We start from the raw sequence: 25,464 nt of genomic DNA, 5'->3' as shown, positions 1-25,464 counted from the left end.
TTGCAAACCGCTACCACAGTGCTCAGAATGTATTCCTGCAAAAGTGGAGCAGCTGGGGCTCCAGGGAGAAGCCCAGAGTGCGTGGACGGAAGCAGCTTTGGGAATGACGGACAGAGGCGGCACGCCCTGGGCATGCCGGGGCACTCACCCTGCGAGATGGCGTGGGAGGCACAGAACGTCCACATCTGGCTATTTCTGAGGTGTGCTTGCTGACTCTTCATGTTTCAGGGTTCCCTGTAATATTTAAACCCATGTCTTAAAGTGCTTGTTTTAAAATAATGTCTATTTAAGGTACTTAAAACAAAGTAAGTGTTAATCATTTCAACCTCATTTCTGAAGGGGCCTCAGGGAGAGGGTTGGGCTCATCACAGCTGAAGCAATCTGTGCATGGCTTGTGCCAAGCTGGGGGAAGGAGGCGATCCCACACTGCCCGAGGACACCTGGCAGCCACCTCAGCAGAGAGGGACACGGTTCCAGCCCCGCCGATTCCTGTTGTGTCTTCCTCACCTGCTGCCTAAGTGACTCTAGACAGTGAAGTTGAGGCTCTGTGCTCAGGGCTGTTGACGTCTGTCCTGCCCTGTCCCCGCTCCTCCTGGCCAGGTGCTTTACCTGCTGAGCTGTCTCCGCATCTGCAGCCACCACGTCCTGGCTCAGATATGCTGATAGCTGCTCCCTGGCAGCTGCGTCTGCTCATTCCCACTGTGTCCTCAGGAGACTCTGTCCCTTCCTTATTGTCCAGCTCCATGTCCTCATCCCCAAGGCTCCTGTCTTGGAGTAGCTCCTCCAGTCACTTCAGGACCTGGTACAGACTCAGATGGCACCCTGCACTACTGAGAAAGTGGCACTCACTATCGTGAGCAAGTGGCTCCTATGTCCACCTCACTGGCTGCACGCAGGGCTATCCTCTTGGGCCCGTGCATCAGACAGACTTGGCCCTGCCAGGCACAGTGACAACAGCAGCCTGGTCACTGGCTGACAGAAGTTGTTTCCTGCTCACACTGCACACAGGCTGTGGTCTTTGCGACTCTGCTCGTGTTGAAGGAGCCGCACCCACTTCAAAACTGAACGTATTTGTTCTTGTGAAGGACACAGTGAGGCCTCTGCTGGGATGTGCTCAACAGAAAGGAAAATACAACCCCCTCACATCTGGTCTAGTGGTCAGAGGCAGGGATGCATGATCTTCATATAGCACTTATAATCCTCCCCAGATATAGGGATCCTCGCACAACCTCACACACCCAGGACTAGGGCAATGACTGGATTGTCACAGTGTGTGCTCAAGGCACATTTGCTGAATATTGGATGCTTTTGAGTCACAGAAAATATCAATTTAAAAGTCAAAGTAAAAAATTCCATAACAGGCATTATTGAATGATCCTGGTTTAATCAAGAAAAAATATAAATATACAGAGGAAAAATTGAACCTCAATATTTTAGGCCATGAAAGTCAGAGGAATGCCTGATATCTCAGTAAATCAAGTGGCGGAGACTCGATGTCTTCTGCATTAAAAAACAAATGCACAAAAGTTCCAGGAAGATTTTATTATTATTCCTGCTAAAAGCTAAAAAAGATGCACAAAATCCCTTAGAAACATTCTACTGTGGGATAAAGAGAGACCCCGTTGCAGGGGCCTCAAGTGAGCCGTCTGGCAGGACGCCCCCAGGGGAAGGTGGCCAATTTCATTTCCCAGGGCTTGGACGGCACCTGCCGAGCTGTGCGCGGAGGAGTCGTGTCCCCTTTCAGGACAGTGCGGTACACAGAAGCTGCTCCAGAGAGTTTTCTGGAAGAGTAAATGAGTGAGTGGATTCACAGATGAAAGAACCCGTCAACATGCACAGTGGCCTGTCAGGAGCAGCGGGAGCGGGAGCTGGAGAAAGGCTGTTTGCACAGAGACTCTGGACACTTAGGTCTGAAGTGAGCTGAATGACAGCCTGGACCAGACCAGTGTCTGTGGCTAGACAGAGAAAAAGAGTCAAGGAGAACACAAAAGAAAGTAAGCCTTTGTTAGTTTTTTGTTTTTTCCTACAAGAACTTACTATGTCAAAGGTCTTTAAAGTGGGGCTGCCAGCTGGTGGCCCATGGCCAGATGCCTCCTGTTTTCTTGAGCCTGCACCGAAAATGTTTTCAATTTTAATCAGTAACTGGCTCTTCCCCAAAAAAAGATGTCATATAAAAATATGTATATTTCTTTTTACTTATCTAGAAAAAAATGTAAAAATCTGGTCATACCAGGCCTCTTGGCACAGAACGATGGCCTGAGTTCAATAGCCGCTGCCTCAGTCTACTGGGGAGGGCATGGGTGGACCTGTCCCTGTCCCCACCTCTGTCTCATCCCTGTTGCCACTCAGACAGGCCTAGGTGCAGGCCACTTCTCTTAGTGCCCTCTGCCTCACCTATCTGTCTCCAATAGGCCTAAATTTACTATATCTGATTCACAGAAGAGGGCTTAACTATTAAAATGTCCCAGAAACAAATTTTCATTGGCTTACAAGTTGTGAAGCAACTTATGGGAGAGATGATGATGGGGTGGAGGGGACAGAGACAGAGAGGGAGACAGAGAGACAAAGACAGAGACAGAGAGATGAAGTCAGAGAGACAGAGAGGGAGACACTGAAATAGAGATAGTGACAGAGAGACAGAGACAGAGAGAGGGAGATGGAGACAGAGAGATGGAGTCAGAGACAGAGAGAGAGAGGACGCTTCCCCCGTGGCCACCATCCGTGGTGATTCGAGTCAGGCTGTAATGGTCATAGTTAACTTTTTGTGAGCACGTGCTCTGTGCAAATACCACCTTTACAATGCTACTTAATTCTCTCAAGGATCCAATGAGATATCTGCCGCTATTTCATTTTCTCCACAAGGAAAGCAGAAGTTAAAGGGATTGGAAGACTTTTCAAGTCCACACATCTTGCAGGTGGGAATTGGCAAAAGGGTGTAAATGTTAAATTTCCATTTCAGACGCCGAAGTGGGGACAATGGGCCCTCGTAGTCATTTGGAGACTTTGCCATTCTAACCGAGTACAATGTATCAATTCCTAACCTAAAAGAACCTAAAAGAACAAAGTATCAATTTCTAACCTAAAAGAACCTAAAAGAACAATGTACCAATTTCTAACCTGAAAGAAGCTACACTGCCAAAATCTCACCACACATGAGAAATGTCTTCTTTTTCATTTGGAAATAGAACTGGACTCAAAATTAGTTTATGTGACCCTATTAGTGCTTGATTTGAGAGTGGCCGTGTGGACTGAGAACTAATTATTCTTCTGTACGGGGGTACTTCTCAAGCTGCTTCAGAAGGAGATTATTGGGGTTACCTGATCTCACAATTCCATCTCCTGCAAGAAAATAAAATGGGGTGAGATCTCTTCTTTTCAAATTAAATTCAGCATCTAAGGACATTGGTTTTATATAATTTTAAATTGTAGACCTCTACACAGCATGTTGTGAGTTTAATGAAAACCTCAGGAAAGACACATCTCACCTTCATTTTAACAGGAATTCATCTCTTGCTCATTGAAACAGGAGAAAAGACTCCGTGGAAGAAGTGGCAGTAAACAAGATAAATAAAACTCAGCACAGTTTCCATGCTGAGCTGGGGACCGTCCCCACACTGCATGTGAATACAGTGCTCACACAGTGACAGTTTCGTGTGCCACACCCTCTGACCCTCTGCTGGACAGAATGTCCATGCTCTGTGTCTTGCCGACATACCTGTCCTCAGCACTCTGCCATGTGCCAGGTGCAGGTTGGGGAGACCTGCACAGGTGGCAGAGTACAAGCCCTCAGTGTCCATGTCTCCATTTGACCATCTGTCTCATATTTTATTTCACATTGCACTGTTTATTGCCCGAGTCTGCATCTTGGTTTTGCTGCTGTGTGACCCTTGTCATGTAACTTAACTTCTCTGTGCTTGAGTGTCACTCGGCATAAAACAGACCTGACAGCAGTTCCTGTGAGGACTAGATACATCGCAGTTTATGAAGTCACTAGAACTGCATCTGCAGTTACTTAGCTCCCCACACTGGAGCCCACAGCAGGATGGCCCTGCACTTGGGGAGGCCTCCAGGTTGGGCGGAACAATGACAAGATCAGCTGTGGGCAGAGGGACGGGCAGAGAAGCGGGTCATGTCTTCAAACCTCAAATGAATGGTGTGACTGGTGCACCATGAGTCAGGAAAGTGAGCGATGGAAAAAAATGGAACTCACAACGGAAGGGTTTGATGCGGAACTTCAAGCTGAGGTTTTAATAATGCTATCGAATAAAAGCCAGATCTCGAGACGTTAAGGAACATGTGAGTAGTGAGAAAATGTGGGGTCGATGTAGGTCACACATTTAAAATCTAGCAGAGACCCAGCTTTACCTCCAGGCTGATCCCCTCACTGATGGGTTAAGATAAATCTTTCAGAGAGTCATGCTGATACTTTTTGGGGAATTACACTGCATTAGTCTGCTTGGCTACCATAACAAAATGTTGTGGACTGGTGGCTTGAGCAACAGAAACTTATTTCTGAGGAATTTTAATTCCCAGTTCAGGAGGCTGGGAAGTCCAAGATCAAGGTGCCAGCAGGGTTCGTTTCTGGTTAAGTATTTTCTTCTCAGCCCATAGATGGCCCCTGTCACATGGTGGAGAGAGAGTTCTGATGTCTCTTCCTCTTCTTATGAGCGTGCGGCCCTATGAGATCAAGACCCCATGCTTATGACCTCATTTAACCTTTAACACCTCCTCACAGCCCTCTCTCCAGATACAGTCACACTGGGGATTAGGGCTTCAACATGCAATTCAGCCCATAGTATGAGAGTACTTCAAAAGATTCATGAAAAAAATGAAATTAAAATATAATACAAATCCTTCCATGAAATTAAAATATAATACAAATCCTTCCACAATGGTTTTGGAGAGCCCATTGGGACGTCCAAGAGGACTCAATGTCCAGAACCAAATAAACTTCATTGCTGAAATAAGTGCACTTCTCAGGTCAGTTAATCCAGGACCATCTTTTCTTGGCTCCTGGAGTAGATCCCAAGTGGTCATAGAATTTATCTTCCTGGACTCTGCCCCCTCCCACTCCATCCCTTGATTTTTGTTTCTGTTTCTGGTCCTTAGACAAGTTTGTTTCTGGTTCTGTTCAGTAAGTTCAGGAAGTCACTCCCCAGTGGTGGCAGCAATGATTAGGATCCTGGCTTTATTTTCTAACTCTTCTGTGATCTTATAGCATGTTGACAGGGCCTATTCTCTGCCATATGAGATGCAAGAAAGAACTGGGTTAATAATCTTGTTTGTCAGTCTATTTAAGAGCCCAAATCAATTTTAAAAAATATTTTATGCACACTGGAAAGGAAACTGGTTCCTTGAGGTGAGACTGGCTCTTCTCTAAGCTTCAGAATCTAGAAAGTTAATCTGCAGCAAAGAAGGGCTCTCTTGGGGTGTTGGTGGAAAGGACTGTACTGGACGCCTCTAACTATTGATACCTCAAGGAACAGATTTGTGACTCTGGACTTTCAAGCTGATGCTGCTAAGAAAACTGTCAGGATCAGGGACTGAGTCAAGATTCCCAGAACTCTTACCAGTGGTTCTCAATGCATGGTGATTTTGTGTCCAGGGAGCATTTGGCAATGTGTGGAGACATTTTGGGTTGTCAAACCCTGAGGATAGGGTTGCTACTGGGAAGGGTGCAGACATGCTGCTAAATGTCCTATAAGGCACAGGACAATGCCCATGACAAGTAATTATCTGGCCTCAAATATCAGTAGTGCCAAGCTTGAGAAACCCTACTCTAGAGCTTAATCAATGTCTTAAGAAATTAAAAATTCTGTAAGGATTTTGTTTTGTTTTGTTTCTTTTTTTTAAAGATGACCGGTAAGGGGATCTTAACCCTTGACTTGGCGTTGTCAGCACCACGCTCTCCCAAGTGAGCTAAGCGGCCAGCCCTATATAGGGATCTGAACCCTTGGCCTTGGTGTCATCAGCACCACACTCTCCCAAGTGAGCCACAGGCCAGCCCAGGATTGATGTTAACTTGTAAAATGCAAATGATTTTTTGTTGTTGTGATAAAGTATACATAACATAAACTTTAACCATTTTAACCATTTTTTAGCGTAAAATTCAGTAATGTTGTTGTACAAACAATACCACCATCCATCTCCAGAGCTTTTTCATAATCTGAAATTGAAACTCTGTCCCCATCAAACAGCAACTCTCCATTCTTCTCACCAAGTCCCTGGTAACCACTATTCCATTTTCTGTCTCTGTGAATTTGACTGTTCTAAGAGCCCCATGCAAGTGGTATCATACAATATTATCTTTTTGTAGCTGGTTTAATTCACTTAGCATAATGTCCTCAGTGTCCTTCCACATTGTAGCATGTGTCAGAACTTCCATCTTTTTCAAGGCTGATCATATTCCACTGGACACATCCACCACATTTTGCTTCTCCATTCATCTGTCAATGGACACGTTGGTTGCTTCTGCCTTTTGGCTGTTTGTAAATAATGATGCAATAAACATGGGTATATGGATATTTCTTTGAGATCCTTTCGGTTCTTTTGGGAATGTAGCCAGCAGTGACATTGCTGGATCATATGATAATTTCTATTTAAGTTTTTTGAGAAGCTGCCATACTGTTTTTGACAGAAGCTATATCATTTCACATCACCACCAGCAGTGCACAAGGGTTCCAATTTCTCCACGTCCTCACCAATACTTGTTATTTTCTGGTTTTTGTTTATTTGTTTGCTTTTATATACAGTAGCTATCCTCATGGGTGAGAGGTGGTATCTCATTGAGGTTTTGATTGACATTTCCTCAATGATTAGTGACATTGAGCATCTTCATGTGCTTATCAGTCACTTGCATGTCTTCTTTAGAGAAATGTCAGTTCAAGTCCTTTGCCGGATTTTTTTTTAATAACCCTTTAATCAATATGCACATAAGGAGAATAAACAGCAGCACCAGGCTGACTGGGAAAGAGAGCAAGGTTTCCTCCCTTTGTCCCAGTGTCTGCTTGGCACAGTTCTGAGATCACACACACAGGGGGGTGAGTTGGGAAAGAGAATAATGGAGACGACTGGAAAGACAGAGGTAAAGGGGGAGAGACAAGGGCTTGCAGCAGCCTCAGTCAGGGGACTCCAGCACAGACTCACCCAGTGCGAGGTCCCAGCAGCATCCAGCCCCATCCTTCTTGAAATGCTCACGAGCCATGTTCTCTGTAGGGCACTGCTTGAACTTCATCTCTATGAAGCTACAGTCTTTGGCTGGACCCTCCAGACTAGGACACATTTGCTGGTTTTCTTCACAGCTTCCTCCTCCTCATCTCCCTTCGTGTTAGATGTTTGTTCATCCCACTTTATCCGATGCAGCATCAGACGCTTAAACTTCTTCTGTGCCTTGGGGCCCCCTTCCACTGCTACCACATTGACATCCTTGTGCAGTGCCACCACCCCTGTCAGGTACACTTGCCCAGCATTGGCCTCAATCTTTAATTTCTTGGCTGGATTACTTGAATTTCGAACTCTATATACAAATATGTGTACCCCCTGTGAAATGTCTTCTTTAAGCTTTTTAATTTTCTTGACATTTCTCTCTTCTGCTGTAAGTTTTCGGGCAGGCTTGGTCTCTTCATGCACTTTCTGTCTTTTTGCCATCTAAGCTCTGACGTGAGGCTTATACCTTCATGGGGTCTTGAACAGCTTCTGTTCCTAATACTTGCATCAAATTAGAAATTCTCACTTTGGGTTCTAGAGGAGGCATCAGGCCCAGCCTGACTTTCTCTTGTAATTCCTTCTGTGTCCCCTCCTTGTCTGCCCCTGAAGTTTCTTCTGTTCCTTCTTGGTAAGATATACCCCCAGAGTAACTGGTGTGTCATTGTCGACTGGAGGCTTCAGCTGGGCTGGATTTCCAACAAGATTTGTAATTCCCAAATAATCTCTCTTGGGATTTTGCTCTGTAAAGTCAAAGCCATCGGGGATGATGTAAGAGTCCCGCCACTCAATTTCAGGGATATCTCCTTCCTTTAACTCCTTCTTAGGAGCAATGAGGCCCAGCCTCATTGAAGTGTGGATGCCTGTTTTTTGAGCTGCCTGTGAGATCTCTGCCCATGGCTTCTCTGGCTGAGCCTTTGTCTGTGATCATTGAGCAATCTTCTCAAATTTGCCCTCGTCATGAAATTTAAAATATGTCTCTGGTGCTGGGAAGGGGCAATTGAGACTCGGGCGTCAAAAAAGGTATTGGATTCCATGTCTTCTGATGGCTTTTCTTTCAGCTGCCACTTGAACTGTTCCCTCATCACAGCACTATTGGCCTTTCGAGTAGGTATGCAGTGTGTCAGCTCAGTCGCCTTGCCTGTTGCATCTACAGTGCGACCTTGATCATCCAGGATCAGTGGTGCAGGTTTAGTCTGATCTTTTAATTCTACCTTTGGGGGAGCAATGCCCACAGCATGGAGCTTAGCCAGGCCCACCATGTTGGCATTGTCAGTGAGCCCTGGCTTCGGTGCCAGCTGGGCTTGATTCAGGCTTGTAGTTCAGCTGCTTTCCTTGCTTTCTCAATGGCATCGTTCATGATAGTGGCGGCCTGGGAGGGCTGAGTAGCACTGCCAATTGCAAGTCACTCTAGTTGTGAAGGAGGCGGCTTTGGCAGAGGTGGAGGGGGGCTGATGAAGCTTAGCTGTTTTTTCTTCTCCTCAATTTGTCACGTCGCTGCCTCCATCATGTTTCATCTGGAGCTGAGTCAGCATGCCAGGGCTCTCTGAGGGAGGCCCAGGGACCAGCTCTGGCTCTTCCTCACCTCCTTAAAATGGGTTATTCATCAATCCTTTGCTCCTGATGATTCTTTGCAGATCTCAGAGGCACCATCAAATACCTCCTTTAGCTCTCGTTTTCTGCTCCCGTCCCTGCTAGACTTCGAATGCCTAGAGCTTCGGCCTTCCTGCACAGCCTCAAACAGTTTGTCCACAAATCAGAGAGTAGAAACATCAAAAAAAAGGTTTCAGATGGTCGACTGCCTTCTTCTTGACCATGCCCTTCCCCACACAGCTCAATGCTGCTGTGACCACTGTGGGTTCTGAGACACCCAGGACCTCTTTACTGTCTTCTCCATCCAGGCTTTCACCTCATCCAGCTCCCTCTTAGACAATGCCATTGATCAGTATTGGTAGGGGGATGCTGGTGGTGTTTTCAGGTGGCGTTGAGGTACAGCCTTTGAATCTTGGTCTCGTTGACTGCTTGCATACCCGGAATATACTTTGTCACATCCTGTGTGCTGGAAATACCTGAGCAAAGCAGGCAACAGAGGTGGAAGAGGCAGGACCAGAAGCTGTCTGTGTAAAAGCACTGCAGAGACACCAGCTGACTAATTGGTAAAGACTGCACCATCTTCCTTGACCCTATGATGTTATGGCCTGCAAAACTTTTATTTTTTATTTATTCATTTATTTCCCAGCAAAGTCCCTTTTATTTATTTAACTAGAAATTACTTTATTGATTAAGTCACCAGGAATTTTCAGCACAAGATTTAACATCTTAATGACCACAAAGACCTGGGCTCTGGGGCTTGCTCTGCCTCTTGCAGAACTTGAAGGGTTTTAGGGGGATAGACATCGCTGGCAGAGATCACATCAGATGGTGGCAGGTGCTCCTTTCCCAGTCATTGGCCAAACTGCTCAATTCTTGTCCATATCAGAAAAGAGCCAGTACTTCAGAAAAACCTAATAAAGAATTTGACATTGCAACCTAAGATCTCTCTTAACAATTTAGATTTATCAATGGTATTGGTCCAAACTCATTTGCTTCTGATCGAAGTTGTTTTCATTTTGCCATTTTGTGTATGTGTGTAATTTTAACAAATAACCTCATTCCCTGTGCAGAAAGGAATCAGCCAGTGCAAAGAAAAATCCCTCATACTGGAATAGCCTCATCTTGCTTTTGATGGAGGAAACAGGTTTTTCCACTCAAGAGATGAGCAAACGCCCCCCAAAGTCCCTGGCCTTGGAATGTGCAGAGGCAGAATTTGATGGGCTGATTCAATCCACCTAGAAAGGGCAGCTGGAAGCACCATGCGCGCAGCCTTCTCTGGAAATTTCTTAAAGTCAGCTCTTGAGAATTGTTCATGGTTGCATGCAAAGGCTCTCAGGTGCAAACAACTTCGGCTATTCCATCTCACGACCTAGGCTGAGAGGAGGTGCTGGATTGTCAGAAGCAAGAGCCATTGTGGTGGCCCTAGTGGTAGGACCTGGATGACTTGAGGATCATCAAGGATCTGGGCTGTCTGGCTTCCTTTCCACAATGCCCACAACCCATGCTTGGTGACCCTCTCCATACGCAGAAGATTCTATTTCAGAACAAACATGAGACACCTGTTCTCTTGGCAGATGAAATCAGTAATCCCCAGAGGTTTCGGCTGAGGTTCCTTCAAGAAGTCCAAACCACCCTGGTCTTGCCGATGGCAGCCATCCTGGCAAGGATCAGCAAGTTGTGAATGACAAGGAACACCTCATACCTTTGTTGTTTCTCCAGGTTCTGAGAGTGTCCTAGAATGCCAAAGCCTGTGACATCTGTGGCCGCGTGGGCATTTGACACGTGCATTCATCCAGCAGCAGCTCTACTTAGGGACCTCCCTGAGAGGCCAGCTCCACCTCTTCCCTGGAGACTACCATCTCCACCTTATTCCATTTCATCCAGGACCATCTGCCATCAGTGGATGCTGACCACAACCTGGGCTCCTAAGGGCTTGGTTAACACAAGCACTTCCCCAGCAACAGCACCGTCAGGCATTATGAATTCACATGGCCAATGCACCACATGGCAGCTCTACTGATGATGGCCCAGGGGTTGACCACTTTATCCACCAGCCACTGCAGTCCCTCCTTCCTTGGCAGCATCTCGAAAGCCCTTGACCATGAGTGTGTTACCTCTTCTCGCTCCTCATCACTCAGACCCCGGCTGACACTGAGCACCGTCAGCACATGTCACATCAGTAATGCCCATGGCAAGAAGCCACTCAGCTTGGGGACACAGCTGTGCTCCACATCGTGTCAGGATCTTCTACCAGGGGGTCAAAGAAGACTGTGGTCTGCACCAGGATGGACCCCCTGCCTCAGGGGTGATGCACGAGTCCATCCCAGTGCTTGGAGCTGGGAAGGCCGGGCTGGCAGGTCGGCTTCCTGGGCCACCTCTCCTGGCCTCAACCAGGACCCTGCCTGTGGGGGCCACATGTCCGGCTGCATCAGTCTGGCCAGGAGTTTGAGCAGCATCTGCTGGGGACCCTGCAGCCTCAGCCCTTCATGCACGAGAAGTCTCAGCTGCCAGCTCAGGCTGAGGCCCAGAGCTGGGGTCTCAAAGGGCAGTAGCTTGAGAAGCCCCAGCTCCAAGACCAGCCCAGCGGCTGAGGAACCTGCTGCCACCATCGCCACCATCACCATGGCCATCGTGCCCACCCGGCAGATAGGGAGGAGAGGACCTTTTACTTTCTACTTAGTTAACGTGAAGTAAGTCACATGTACCCACAGGTTCTCCCAGCATGACTCAAGCCCCGTGATGCCCTCCTGGCCTCCCTCTGCTATGGCTTTTTAAACCTTGCAATGTGTTATGATTTCTCACTCATAATTTATTTTGAACCTAGTTTAAAAAAACATTTTGTGTTCTTTTACTTAAAGAGGTCCTCCAAAATCTTCTCAATGCCGATCCTGTGGCCCTGGCTGTGTGCTCATGCTGTGTGAACATCCATCCAGGCACTGGGGACAGCATTGTTAGCCCAGCACACTCACCCCTGCCCCTGGGTATGGCCAGCACCTGGGACAGAGCTGGCACTGGCAAACACCCGGTGAACATTGACCTAAACCCAGTTGCATGCTAAAAGAGTTGGCTTCTCAGGGGGGCCCAGGGCTGATCCCAGCAGCACCCAGGTCACAAGGTCAGGCTTTCAGAACCTCTCAAACCCTTCAGACAGGTAAGGAGTCCACTCTGGCACCAGCAGCCCCTGCAGCATGGAATAATACAGAAGCCCCTCTCTCCAGGCCTCAGGAGGAGGGATGGGCCAGCATCCCACATCCCAGCCCCCAAACAGCTCCCACTGGCCCATCCCGTGTCCTGGAACACTTCCAAGGGACAACACTTACCATCCGAATGTTTGTGTCCCCAAAACTTCATATGTTGAAACCTAATCCCCAAGGTGATAGTCTTCGGAGGTGGGACCTTTGGGAGGTGACCAGGTCATGAGGGTGGGGCCCTCATAATGGGATTACTGCCCATATAAAGGAAGCTGAGGGAACTCATTTTCTCTGTTGGCCATGTGAGGACACAGCGAGAAGACACTGCCTATGAAGCAGAGAGCAAGTCCTCACCGGACAGCAAATCCGCTATGCCTTGATCTCGGACTTCCAGCCTCCAGAACTGTGAGCAATAAATTTCTGTTGTTTATGAGGCACCCAGGCTATGGCCGGTTACATAAATATATATTAAATTTTATAAAAATTAAGGAAGTCACCTATTGGAAATCAAAAGAGCTTCAGGACTGATGTCTAATTGAACAAAAAAGCAAAGCATGTATCATTGTATAAAAAAGAGGGCATAATAGAGTTATGGAAACAATAATTACATGAATTAGAATTTCATAGAGGGAGACTCTAGGGCAGGATTTTTGCTAATTCTCAGCAGGGACTGATGATCACACTTGGCCCATGTGGGGGACCGAGAAACCGGGGAAGTATTGGTTAGTCACTCAGGGCTGGTGCTGGTGTGAGATCACACAAATCAAGAAGCACTGACATGGTCGGTGTTTTCCACAGGACATTGTCTGTGTTCTGGGGATGAACATGGAGGATTGAGGAGCCAGGCCAAGCGTTCCTAAAAGTCAGAGTAAAATCTGCCTGAATCAAAGTGCTTAGGAGATAATGTTTCCCCAGAGGGACAGGGCTGCTGATTGGTCCCTCAAGATTTTTGCCACGTTTGCAAGTTGCAGGATGTGGGTGCTAAAGCAGCAAGCTGAAACCTCCAAAGGTCACAAGTGGATTTGCTACAGTCGTTCATGCTTGACCAGTGGCCTACTAGAATTTTCATCCAAATCCCTGAAGGGCCTGCCCTGAGGAAAACAGAAGAAGCAGAGATGGATGAGCTTCGTTACTACTGCGTGTGTGTAATTGGACTCAGAGAGGGGAGAGAGAAGGGGGCAGAAAGAAGCCATCCCTGAAGATGTAAAAGCTGCAAATTTTCCAAATTGAGTATAATATATCAATCCACAGATTAAAGAACCCCAAGTAGATCAACAAACCCCAACTGGGAATAAAAGAGAAAAGAGGAGAAAATCATACTAAAGTCCGTCATAGTTAAATTGCTAAAGCGAATCAAATAAAGTCAAATTTCTTTTCTAAAGCGAACTCACACCCTTACATGTCATTATTAAACAATAAATATCACAATATTCTAAAACTACTTATTCAACATAAGGTAAGAAAATAATAATAAACCTAAGATTCATAGGAGAATAGATGTACTAAACACAAAAAAAGAAACCAAATTATCAGGGGAGGGGAAAATGACAGAATTGACAGAATAATAAACCTGAAAGCTGTTTATTTCAATAATAAAAACTGAACAAAAACCATGTATTCACTGTCAGTGTTTATTTTAATGAAATAAATTTGACTCAAATAAAAATACACAAATGTGGGAGTGAAAAACACATAAATGTAGATTCTGCATAAACTACAAAAATAAGGATAATTATTAAAATAGACATTTCATAAATAAATTTGATATTTAATGAAAAAAAATTTCTGGCCAAGTATAAATGATAAAACATTGCTAAGAGCCCCCCACCGGCCTGCCCTGCCACTAAGCAGCCCCCTCGAATGGCCTGCCCTAGGGCTTCCTTGGCATGCTTGGTGCTAAGGAACCCCTGGCCTGGCCTGGCCTGGCCTGCCACTAAGGGCTTCCCTCGAATGGCTTGCCCCAGGGCCCCCTTGGCCTGTCCTCCCACTAAGAATGCCCCTGGCCTTTCCTGGCCTACCAATATGGGCTGCCCTGGCCAGATCTGCTGCTAAGGACCCTACTGCCACTAAGAGCAGGCCTGTTCAAGCCTACACAAGAGACCCACTGTCCTGGCCTGCCTCAGGGCCCCTGTTTTGGTCCATTTTGTGTTGATATAACAGAATACTTGGAACTGGGTAGTTTATAAAGAAAAATGAAATTTATCGCTTATAGTTTCTGAGGCTAGGAAGTACAAAGTCCATCTGGTGGTGGCAACAGTGACCCAGGGGTCTCACATTTCAAGATGCTGGAAGCAGAGAAAGCAGATACAGACAGACTCCCATGTGCTCTTCTTTTAAAGCCCTCGGAACCATACACCTGACCACCATTTTTAATCAATACAATTTGGCATGGTCTGCCTGCCCCTGGCCCCCCAAAACTCATGTCCTTTTCACATGCAAATACAGTCATTTCATCCCCACAGTCTTAACTTGTTTCAACTCAAGAGTCCAAAGTTCAAAGGCCCATCTGTGAAATCAATACAATTTATCTATTTTCAAGATACAATGGTGGGACAAATATAGGGTACATACTCCCATTCCAAAAGGGAGAAATAGGCCAAAAGAAAGGGGTATCGGGTTCTGAGCAAGTCCAAAATCCAGCAAGGCAGGCATTAAATCTCAAAGATGGTGAATCATGTACCTTGAGTCCATATTCCATGCCCTTTGCACACTGGTGTGGGGGTTGGGTCCCTAAGTCCTTGGGCAGCTCTGCTCCTATGGCTTTCCTGGTTGCAGGCCACACTTCAGCAATCTCAGGCTGTCATTCCACTCTGTACCTCCACAGGTCTGGGGTCTCCATGGCAGTCCTGCTCTCATGGCCCCACCAGACATGGTGCTGATGGAGTTTCTCTGCTGCAACTCCGACCCCATGTTTCCACTTGGCATTGCGCTAGCAAAGGCTGTCTGCAGTGACTCTGTCCCTGTAACGACAGATCTCTCCCTGGGCCCCCAGACTTTTCCATACATCCTTTGAAATCTGGGTGGAGGCTCCCAAGCCTTCTGGAGCTCTGGCATTCTGTGAGCCTGAAGACCTAACACCATGTGAACTCCACCAAGGCTTCTGGCTTGTATTTTCCAAAGCTGTGGTTCCAGCCACATCTGGGGCCCATTTGGCCACAGCTGGAGCAGCCAAAGCAGGTGGGATGCTGGTGCTAGAAGCAGTTTCCCAAGGTGGTGCTGAGCAGTGAGTCTGTGGAGGGCTCCTCAAGCCAGTTCTCTAAGACAATTTTGTCTCCCCAGATCTTTGGGCCTGAAATGGAAGAGGTGGCCCCAGTGCCTTCTGCAATGCCTTCAGGGCCTTTTTCTCCTTCTCTTGATAATCCCATTCTTTTGTGTTAATCTTCTTAGTACCATTGAATTTTCCTTCTGAAAATGCTTTCTTCTTCTCTACGACATGGCCAAGCTGCAAATTTTCCATATCATTACACTCTGCTTCCCTTTTAAGTTCTGGCTTTATGTCATGCCTTTGCTTCCATAACTCAGAGCAGGCTCTTACAAGTAGCCATGTAGCTTCCTTAATGCTTTGCTGCTTAGAAATTTCTTCCACCAAATACTCTGGTACAACTCAAGTTACAACTTCCACACAGTCCTAGGGCATGGACACAATGCCGCCAAGTTCTTTGCCAGTTCACAGCAAGGGTGATCTTTGCCCCAGTTTCCAATAAACTCCTTATTTCTATCAGAGACCTCCTTTGAATGGTCTTTACAGTCTATATTTCCATAAGCATTCTGCTCACCACCATGTAAACAGTCTCTAAGACATTCCAAACTTTCTCTCCTCTTTTTGTCTTCTTCTGAGTCCTCCAAACTCCTCCAAACTCACAACACCCAGTTGTGAAGCCATTTCCACATTTTTGAGAGTCCGTTACAAGCAACAGCCCACTCCTGGTATAATTTTCTGTGGCTGTAACAGAATACTTGGCACTAAGGGCCTCCATGGCCAGGTCTACTATTCTGGGCCCCCTTGCTAACAGTCCCCCTTCTGCTAAGGGCCTCCCTGACCTGGCCTGGCACTAAGAGGCCCAGTGGCCTTACCTGTCCCTAAGGTCCCCTGCCCTGGCCTACCTCTAGGGACCCTATAGGGTGGGCTAGCCTGCCATTATGGCTCCCCTGGCCAGGCAGGCCTACCCCAAGTGCCCCTTAACCTGGCATGGCCTGCTCCTAGGGAAGTCCTGGCCATGCCTGCCCTGCCCACAGAGATTCCCTAGCCTGGCCTGGGCTGTCACTAGGACACTGCTGGCCTGGCCCAGCCTGGCTCAAGGCCAAGGACCCCCTGACATCTCCTGGGCTGTCCCAAGGGATCTGCTGGCCTGTCCTAGCCCAGCACTTTGGGCCACTTCTGTCCTGGCCTGGTCTGCCACTAACGGCACCCATGGCCTGACTTGACCCTAGGGCCCCTGTGCCCTCACCTACCACTAAGGGCTGTGCTGGCTCCTTGGCTGCTAAGGGCCTCCTACTGCTATGGTCCAGCCTGGCCTGGTCTGCCCAAGGAAACCACTGGTTGTTCTGCCATATAGCTCCCCTTTACTAGTTTGTCCCTAGCAGACCACAGCCATAAGGGCCACCCTGCCACTAAGTGCCCCACTTGACTGGCCTGTCCCTGGGTCACCTTGGCCTGTCTTGGTGCTAAGAGCCCCCCAGCTTGTCTCTAAGAGATCACCTGGCATGGCTAGCCCTGCCACTAAGGGCTCTCTTTGAATGGCCCGGCCCATGGCCCCTTGGCCTGCTTACTGCTATGGCCCCCTTGACCTCACCTGCCTATGTATAAGAGACCCTCTGAACTGGCATGGCCTGACCTGGGGGTCTCTTACAGGCAGGTCAGGTCAGGCCGGGACAGACCTGAGGCAGGCCCAACCAGTGGGTCTCTTCTCTACACCTGGTCAAGCTCACCCATAGTGGCAGTGGGGCCTTTAGCAGGCCTGGCCAGGGACCGTTAGTGGCAGGCTAGGAAAGTCCAGGGGCCCCATTAGTGGCAGGACAGGCCAAGTGAGGCCAGGGTGTCTCTTAGAGGCAGGCCAGGCTGAGGGTACCCTGGTGGGGGGGGTCTTTCTTTCTTGGGGGCCCAAGGGGAGGTCATGCCAGGGCCTCCTGTCTGTTAGTGACAGGGCAGGCCAGGAGGGACATAGGTGGGCTAGAAGAAAGAAGGAAACATAGAAAGGAAAGAGGTAGAGAGAGAGAGAGAGAAACAGACCCCAAAGAAAGAAAGAAGAAAGGAACGAAAGAAAAAAAGAAAGAGCCCCCAAAGGAAAAAAAAAATAAAGAAGGAAGGATGCAAGGAAGGAAAGAAAGAAAAGGCAGGAAGGAAGAAAAGAGCCCCCTTAGTCCCCCCTGGCCTGGACTGACCTGCCTCTAAGTAGCCCCTGTTCTGGCCTGCCCTAGCCTGGCCTTCCAGTAAGGGCTTTCCTGGCCTGCTGTCCCCTAGGGCTCCCAAGAAAGAAAGAGAGAGAGAGAGAGAAGGAAGGAAGGAAGGAAAGAAAGAAAGAAAAAGAAGGAAAGGAAAGAAGAAAGCAAAAGAAAAAAAGAGAGAGAGAGAAAGAAAGAAAAAGAGAAAGAAAGAAAAAGAGAGAGAAAGAGAAAGAAAGAAAAAGAGAGAGAAAGAAAGAAAAAGAAAGAAAGAAAGAGCCCCCAAATAAATAAAGAATGAAAGAAGGAAGGAAACAGGGGAGGTTAAGGGGAGGGTAAGGGAAGGTTAGGGAAGGTTAGGGAAGGCAAAGGGAAGGTTAGGGGAGGGTTAAGGGAAGGTTAGCGAAGGTTAGGAAAGGTTAAGGGAAGATTAAGGGAAGGTTAAGGGAAGGTTACAGAAGGTTAGGGAAAGTTAAGGGAAGGTTAGGGAAGGTTAAGGGAATATTAGCAAAGGTTAGTGAAGGTTAGTGATGGTTAGTGAAGGGAGTAGGGAGGGAGGAAGGAAGAAAAAGAAAGAAAGGGCCCCCCTAGGGTCCCCTTGGCCTGGCCTGGTCTTCCTCTAAGAGAGCCCCTGGCCTCGCCTGTCCTGCCGCTAAGGGCACCTCTGGCGTTTCCTGGCCTGCCGCTAAGGGCTTCCCTGTCCAGGCCTTTTAATGGCCCCACTGCCATTAAGGGCGGGCCTAGCCAGGCCTGCACCAGAGACCCACTGCCTCAGAGCCAGTCAGGCCTGGCCTGGCCTATCCTTAGGATCCTGCAGGCCTGACCTGGCCTGGCACTATGGGCCTGTCTGGCCCAGCCTGGCCCAGAGCCAAGGCCCACCCTGACCTGTCCTGTGTTGTCCCCAGGGCCCTACTGGCCTGTTCTGGCCTGGCACTATTGGCCACGTCTTTCCTGGCCTGGTGCTACAGGCGCCCTTGCCAGGGCTTGCCTTCCACTAAGTGCTCTCATGGCCTGACCTGACACTAGGGCCCCTGTGTCCCTGCCTGCCACTAAGGGCTGCTCTGGCTCTTAGGCTGCCAAGGGCCTCCTACTGCTATGGCCCCCCTGGCCTCACCTGCCTGTAAGAGAACCCCTGGACTGGCATGGCCTGACCTTGGGGTCTCTTACAAGCAGGCCAGGTCGGGCCAGGACAGACCTGAGGCAGGCCCAACCAGTGGGTCTCTTCTCTACACCTGGTCAGGCTCACCCATAGTGGCAGTGGGGCCTTTAGCAGGCCTGGCCAGGGACCGTTAGTGGCAGGCTAGGAAAGTCCAGGGGCCCCATTAGTGGCAGGACAGGCCAAGTGAGGCCAGGGTGTCTCTTAGAGGCAGGCCAGGCTGAGGGTGCCCTGGTGGGGGGGTCTTTCTTTCTTTCTTGGGGGCCCAAGGGGAGGTCAGGCCAGGGCCTCCTGCCTGTTAGTGACAGGGCAGGCCAGGAGGGACATAGGTGGGCTAGAAGAAGGACACATAGAAAGAAAGGAAAGAGGGACAGAGAGAGAGAAACAGACCCCAAAGAAAGAAAGAAGAAAGGAACGAAAGAAAAAAAGAAAGAGCCCCCGAAGGAAAAAAAAAATAAAGAAGGAAGGATGCAAGGAAGGAAAGAAAGAAAAGGCAGGAAGGAAGAAAAGAGCCCCCTTAGTCCCCCCTGGCCTGGACTGACCTGCCTCTAAGTAGCCCCTGTTCTGGCCTGCCCTAGCCTGGCCTTCCAGTAAGGGCTTTCCTGGCCTGCTGTCCCCTAGGGCTCCCAAGAAAGAAAGAGAGAGAGAGAGAGAGAGAGAGAGAGAGAGAAGGAAGGAAGGAAGGAAGGAAAGAAAGAAAGAAAAAGAAGGAAAGGAAAGAAGAAAGCAAAAGAAAAAAAGAGAGAGAGAGAAAGAAAGAAAAAGAGAAAGAAAGAAAAAGAGAGAGAAAGAGAAAGAAAGAAAAAGAGAGAGAAAGAAAGAAAAAGAAAGAAAGAAAGAGCCCCCAAATAAAGAATGAAAGAAGGAAGGAAACAGGGGAGGTTAAGGGGAGGGTAAGGGAAGGTTAGGGAAGGTTAGGGAAGGCAAAGAGAAGGTTAGGGGAGGGTTAAGGGAAGGTTAGCGAAGGTTAGGAAAGGTTAAGGGAAGATTAAGGGAGGGTTAAGGGAAGGTTACAGAAGGTTAGGGAAAGTTAAGGGAAGGTTAGGGAAGGTTAAGGGAATATTAGCAAAGGTTAGTGAAGGTTAGTGATGGTTAGTGAAGGGAGTAGGGAGGGAGGAAGGAAGAAAAAGAAAGAAAGGGCCCCCCTAGGGTCCCCTTGGCCTGGCCTGGTCTTCCTCTAAGAGAGCCCCTGGCCTCGCCTGTCCTGCCGCTAAGGGCACCTCTGGCGTTTCCTGGCCTGCCGCTAAGGGCTTCCCTGTCCAGGCCTTTTAATGGCCCCACTGCCATTAAGGGCGGGCCTAGCCAGGCCTGCACCAGAGACCCACTGCCTCAGAACCAGTCAGGCCTGGCCTGGCCTATCCTTAGGATCCTGCAGGCCTGACCTGGCCTGGCACTATGGGCCTGTCTGGCCCAGCCTGGCCCAGAGCCAAGGCCCACCCTGACCTGTCCTGTGTTGTCCCCAGGGCCCTACTGGCCTGTTCTGGCCTGGCACTATTGGCCACGTCTTTCCTGGCCTGGTGCTACAGGCGCCCTTGCCAGGGCTTGCCTTCCACTAAGTGCTCTCATGGCCTGACCTGACACTAGGGCCCCTGTGTCCCTGCCTGCCACTAAGGGATGCTCTGGCTCTTAGGCTGCCAAGGGCCTCCTACTGCTATGGCCCCCCTGGCCTCACCTGCCTGTAAGAGAACCCCTGGACTGGCATGGCCTGACCTTGGGGTCTCTTACAAGCAGGCCAGGTCGGGCCAGGACAGACCTGAGGCAGGCCCGACCAGTGGGTCTCTTCTCTACACCTGGTCAGGCTCACCCATAGTGGCAGTGGGGCCTTTAGCAGGCCTGGCCAGGGACCGTTAGTGGCAGGCTAGGAAAGTCCAGGGGCCCCATTAGTGGCAGGACAGGCCAAGTGAGGCCAGGGTGTCTCTTAGAGGCAGGCCAGGCTGAGGGTGCCCTGGTGGGGGGGTCTTTCTTTCTTTCTTGGGGGCCCAAGGGGAGGTCAGGCCAGGGCCTCCTGCCTGTTAGTGACAGGGCAGGCCAGGAGGGACATAGGTGGGCTAGAAGAAAGAAGGAAACATAGAAAGGAAAGAGGTAGAGAGAGAGAGAGAGAAACAGACCCCAAAGAAAGAAAGAAGAAAGGAACGAAAGAAAAAAAGAAAGAGCCCCCAAAGGAAAAAAAAAATAAAGAAGGAAGGATGCAAGGAAGGAAAGAAAGGCAGGAAGGAAGAAAAGAGCCCCCTTAGTCCCCCCTGGCCTGGACTGACCTGCCTCTAAGTAGCCCCTGTTCTGGCCTGCCCTAGCCTGGCCTTCCAGTAAGGGCTTTCCTGGCCTGCTGTCCCCTAGGGCTCCCAAGAAAGAAAGAGAGAGAGAGAGAGAGAGAGAGAGAGAGAAGGAAGGAAGGAAGGAAGGAAAGAAAGAAAGAAAAAGAAGGAAAGGAAAGAAGAAAGCAAAAGAAAAAAAGAGAGAGAGAGAGAGAAAGAAAAAGAGAAAGAAAGAAAAAGAGAGAGAAAGAGAAAGAAAGAAAGAGAGAGAAAGAAAGAAAAAGAAAGAAAGAAAGAGCCCCCAAATAAATAAAGAATGAAAGAAGGAAGGAAACAGGGGAGGTTAAGGGGAGGGTAAGGGAAGGTTAGGGAAGGTTAGGGAAGGCAAAGGGAAGGTTAGGGGAGGGTTAAGGGAAGGTTAGCGAAGGTTAGGAAAGGTTAAGGGAAGATTAAGGGAGGGTTAAGGGAAGGTTACAGAAGGTTAGGGAAAGTTAAGGGAAGGTTAGGGAAGGTTAAGGGAATATTAGCAAAGGTTAGTGAAGGTTAGTGATGGTTAGTGAAGGGAGTAGGGAGGGAGGAAGGAAGAAAAAGAAAGAAAGGGCCCCCCTAGGGTCCCCTTGGCCTGGCCTGGTCTTCCTCTAAGAGAGCCCCTGGCCTCGCCTGTCCTGCCGCTAAGGGCACCTCTGGCGTTTCCTGGCCTGCCGCTAAGGGCTTCCCTGTCCAGGCCTTTTAATGGCCCCACTGCCATTAAGGGCGGGCCTAGCCAGGCCTGCACCAGAGACCCACTGCCTCAGAGCCAGTCGGGCCTGGCCTGGCCTATCCTTAGGATCCTGCAGGCCTGACCTGGCCTGGCACTATGGGCCTGTCTGGCCCAGCCTGGCCCAGAGCCAAGGCCCACCCTGACCTGTCCTGTGTTGTCCCCAGGGCCCTACTGGCCTGTTCTGGCCTGGCACTATTGGCCACGTCTTTCCTGGCCTGGTGCTACAGGCGCCCTTGCCAGGGCTTGCCTTCCACTAAGTGCTCTCATGGCCTGACCTGACACTAGGGCCCCTGTGTCCCTGCCTGCCACTAAGGGCTGCTCTGGCTCTTAGGCTGCCAAGGGCCTCCTACTGCTATGGCCCCCCTGGCCTCACCTGCCTGTAAGAGAACCCCTGGACTGGCATGGCCTGACCTTGGGGTCTCTTACAAGCAGGCCAGGTCGGGCCAGGACAGACCTGAGGCAGGCCCAACCAGTGGGTCTCTTCTCTACACCTGGTCAGGCTCACCCATAGTGGCAGTGGGGCCTTTAGCAGGCCTGGCCAGGGACCGTTAGTGGCAGGCTAGGAAAGTCCAGGGGCCCCATTAGTGGCAGGACAGGCCAAGTGAGGCCAGGGTGTCTCTTAGAGGCAGGCCAGGCTGAGGGTGCCCTGGTGGGGGGGTCTTTCTTTCTTTCTTGGGGGCCCAAGGGGAGGTCAGGCCAGGGCCTCCTGCCTGTTAGTGACAGGGCAGGCCAGGAGGGACATAGGTGGGCTAGAAGAAAGAAGGACACATAGAAAGAAAGGAAAGAGGGACAGAGAGAGAGAAACAGACCCTGAAGAAAGAAAGAAGGATGTAAGGAAGGAAAGGAAGGAAGGAAACAAGGAATGAAGGAATGAAGGAACAAAGAAAGAGCCCCCAAAGGAAAAAAATAAAGAAGGATGCAAGGAAGGAAAGGAAGAAAAGGCAGGAAGAAAGGAAGGAAGAAAAGAGCCCCCCTGGCCTGGACTGACCTGCCTCTAAGTAGCCCCCTGGTCTGGCCTGGCCTAGCTTGGCCTTCCAGTAAGGGCTCTCCTGGCCTGCTGTCCCCTAGGGCTCCCAAGAAAGGAATGAAGGAAGGAAGGAAGGAAAGAAGGAAGGAAGGAAAGAAAGAAAGAAAGAGAAAGAAAGAAAGAGAAAGAGAAAGAAAGAAAGAAAAAGAAAGAAAGAAGGAAAAAGATGAAAGGAAAGAAGCAAAGAAAGATAGAGCTCCTAAATAAATATAGAAGGAAAGAAGGAAGGAAACAGGGGAGGGGAAAAGAAGGTTAGGGAAGGTTAAGGGAAGGTTAGGGAAGGTTAGGAAAGGTTAAGGGAAGATTAAGGGAAGGTTAAGGGAAGGTTACAGAAGGTTAGGGAAAGTTAAGGGAAGGTTAGGGAAAGTTAAGGAAAGGTTAGGGAAGGTTAAGGGAATGTTAGCAAAGGTTAGTGAAGGTTAGTGATGGTTAGTGAAGGGAGTAGGGAGGGAGGAAGGAAGAAAAAGAAAGAAAGGGCCCCCCTAGGGTCCCCTTGGCCTGGCCTGGTCTTCCTCTAAGAGAGCCCCTGGCCTCGCCTGTCCTGCCGCTAAGGGCACCTCTGGCGTTTCCTGGCCTGCCGCTAAGGGCTTCCCTGTCCAGGCCTTTTAATGGCCCCACTGCCATTAAGGGCGGGCCTAGCCAGGCCTGCACCAGAGACCCACTGCCTCAGAGCCACTTGGGCCTGGCCTGGCCTATCCTTAGGATCCTGCAGGCCTGACCTGGCCTGGCACTATGGGCCTGTCTGGCCCAGCCTGGCCCAGAGCCAAGGACCACCCTGGACTGTCCTGGGTTGTCCACAAGGCCCTTCTGGCCTATCCTGGCCCAGCACTATAAGCCAACTCTGTCCTGGCCTGATGCTACAGGCGCCCTTGCCAGGGCTTGCCTTCCACTAAGTGTTCTCATGGCCTGGTCTGACCCTAGGGCCCCTGTGCCCTCACCTGCCACTGAGAGCTGCCCTGGCCAAGCATGCTGCCAAGGGACTCCTACTGCTAAGGGCCAGCCTGGCCTGCCCTGCCCAAGGAACCTACTGGCCTGGCCTGCCACATGGCCCCTCTTTACTGGTCTTCCCCCAGTGGACCACTGCCATAATGGTCACCGTGCCACTAAGGGCAGCCCTACGTGCTCTAAGTGCCCCCTTGACTGGTCTGTCAAGGGACCACTTGGCTTGTCTTCATGCTAAGGGTCCCCCTGGCCTGCCCTGGCTCTAAGACTCCCCTGGCCTTGTCTGGCCTGGCCGGCCTGTCCTAAGTGCTTCCTTGGCCTGCCCTGGCAATAAAGGACCCCTGCCCTGGCCTGACCATAGGGCCTTCTGGCCGGGCCTGCCCAAGGGACCAATTGCACTGGTCTTCCCCTACAGGCCCCTGAGACTGGACTACTGGTAAGGGCACCCTGCTGCTTTCTTTTTGTTGTTGATTTTTGTTTGTTTTTTCTTGTCTTTTTTGTTTGTTTGTTTTTGTTTTTTCTATTTTTCTTTGTTGTATTTTTTCTGGGGTTTTTTTTTATATTATTTGTTTTTTGTATTTTTTGTCTTTTTTTTTTTTTTTTTTTTGGTTTTCTTCTTTTTGTTGGGGTTTTGTTTTGTGGGGGTTTTGTTTTGTGGTGGCTTTCTTTTGGGGCTTTTTGGGGGGTTTTCATGTTTTCATGGGGGTATATTTTTCTTTTGTGGGGGCTTTTCTTCTTTTCATGGGTGGTTTTCTTCTTAGAGTTTTGTTTGGGGTTTTTTTTCTTTTTTTTTTTGGTTTAATTTTTTTTCTAAAAAAATGACTGGTAAGGGGATCTTAACCCTTGTCTTGGTGTTGTCAGCACCACGCTCTCCCAAGTGAGCCATGGGCCGGAATTAGAGTTTTCTTTTTGTTAGGTTTTTGTTATATTGGGGTTTTTTTTTTTTTTTTCGTTTTTTTTTTTCTTCTTCTTTTATAGGAGTTTTCTTTTTGTTGGGGTTTGCTTATTTGGGGGGGACTTTTTCTTCCTTCTCTTGCATTCTTTTTGTTGGGGTTGTCTTCTTTGGGGGATTTATTCCTTTTGGGGGCTTTCTACTTCATTTTGTTCTCTTCTTTTTGTTGGGGTTTTCCTGTTTGGGGTATTTTCTTGTTCTGGGTGTTTTCTACTTCTTTGAGGTGTTTTATTTTTGAGGTGTTTTCTTCTTCTTTTGGGTGATTTTCTTTTTGGGGTGTTTTCCTATTTGGTGTGTTTTCTTCTGCTTGGAGTTTTCTTCCTTTTGGGGGTTGTTTTCTCCTTCTTCTGCATGTTTTCTTCCTATGTTGGGTATTTTCTTCATTTATGGGTATTTTGTTCTTTTTCTGGGTGTTTTCTCCCTTGGGTGTTTTCTCCTTCTTCGTAGTTTCTTGTCTTTTTTTTTTTTTTTTTTTTTTTGGTTTTCTGACTTTCATTTTTTTTCTTTTCTGGCCCAACTTCTCTGCCAGCTCCGTCTTCTCATGCTGCCCTGACTGCAGCGCACTGGGGACCTCCATGTTCTAATTGGTCTGGATGGAGAGAAGCAATCAGAAGTCACCTGATGCCGCTGGAGACCCAGAGCACAGAGAAGGGGGCACAGGGCACTGGCTCACAGGTGCCTTCCCAGGTACCATTTCATGTGAGGTCTCCAGCACCCCAGTTTACAGGTGGGGAAACAAAGGCCCAGGGGGCAAGTGTGGGGGGCAGGCCAGCAGGGTGGGTGGCACACCAGGCTGATGAAGCCAGTCTACAGCTCAGCCAGCTGCTCCTGGAGCTCACGGGCCTGGGATAGCACACAGCTGGTGGTGGCATGTGGTACTGCGTGCCCTCCAGCACCTGCCTGTGCTGCTTGTCTCAGAGCCCAGCAGCTGCTCCAGCTCCAGAAGCCACTCCTGCTGCTCCCGGTTCAGGTGGCTCAGACCCTCGTTGTTCTTTACCTGAGCCAT

The 25,464-nt window shown here is 49.1% G+C and overlaps 2 pseudogenes; both read right to left on the bottom strand.

Annotated features, from left to right (window-relative positions):
* Positions 1 to 1,633: 1,633 nt before the first annotated feature.
* LOC134361699 (selenide, water dikinase 2-like) lies at positions 1,634 to 25,464 on the bottom strand (annotated as a pseudogene).
* Positions 7,118 to 9,142, bottom strand: LOC134362059 (U4/U6 small nuclear ribonucleoprotein Prp3-like; annotated as a pseudogene).

Source organism: Cynocephalus volans, chromosome 13, assembly GCF_027409185.1.
Source record: "Cynocephalus volans isolate mCynVol1 chromosome 13, mCynVol1.pri, whole genome shotgun sequence".
In the NCBI taxonomy this organism is placed as follows: domain Eukaryota; kingdom Metazoa; phylum Chordata; class Mammalia; order Dermoptera; family Cynocephalidae; genus Cynocephalus; species Cynocephalus volans.
The sequence above is the reverse complement of the archived record's forward strand: the minus strand, read 5'-3'. Positions and strand labels throughout refer to the sequence as shown.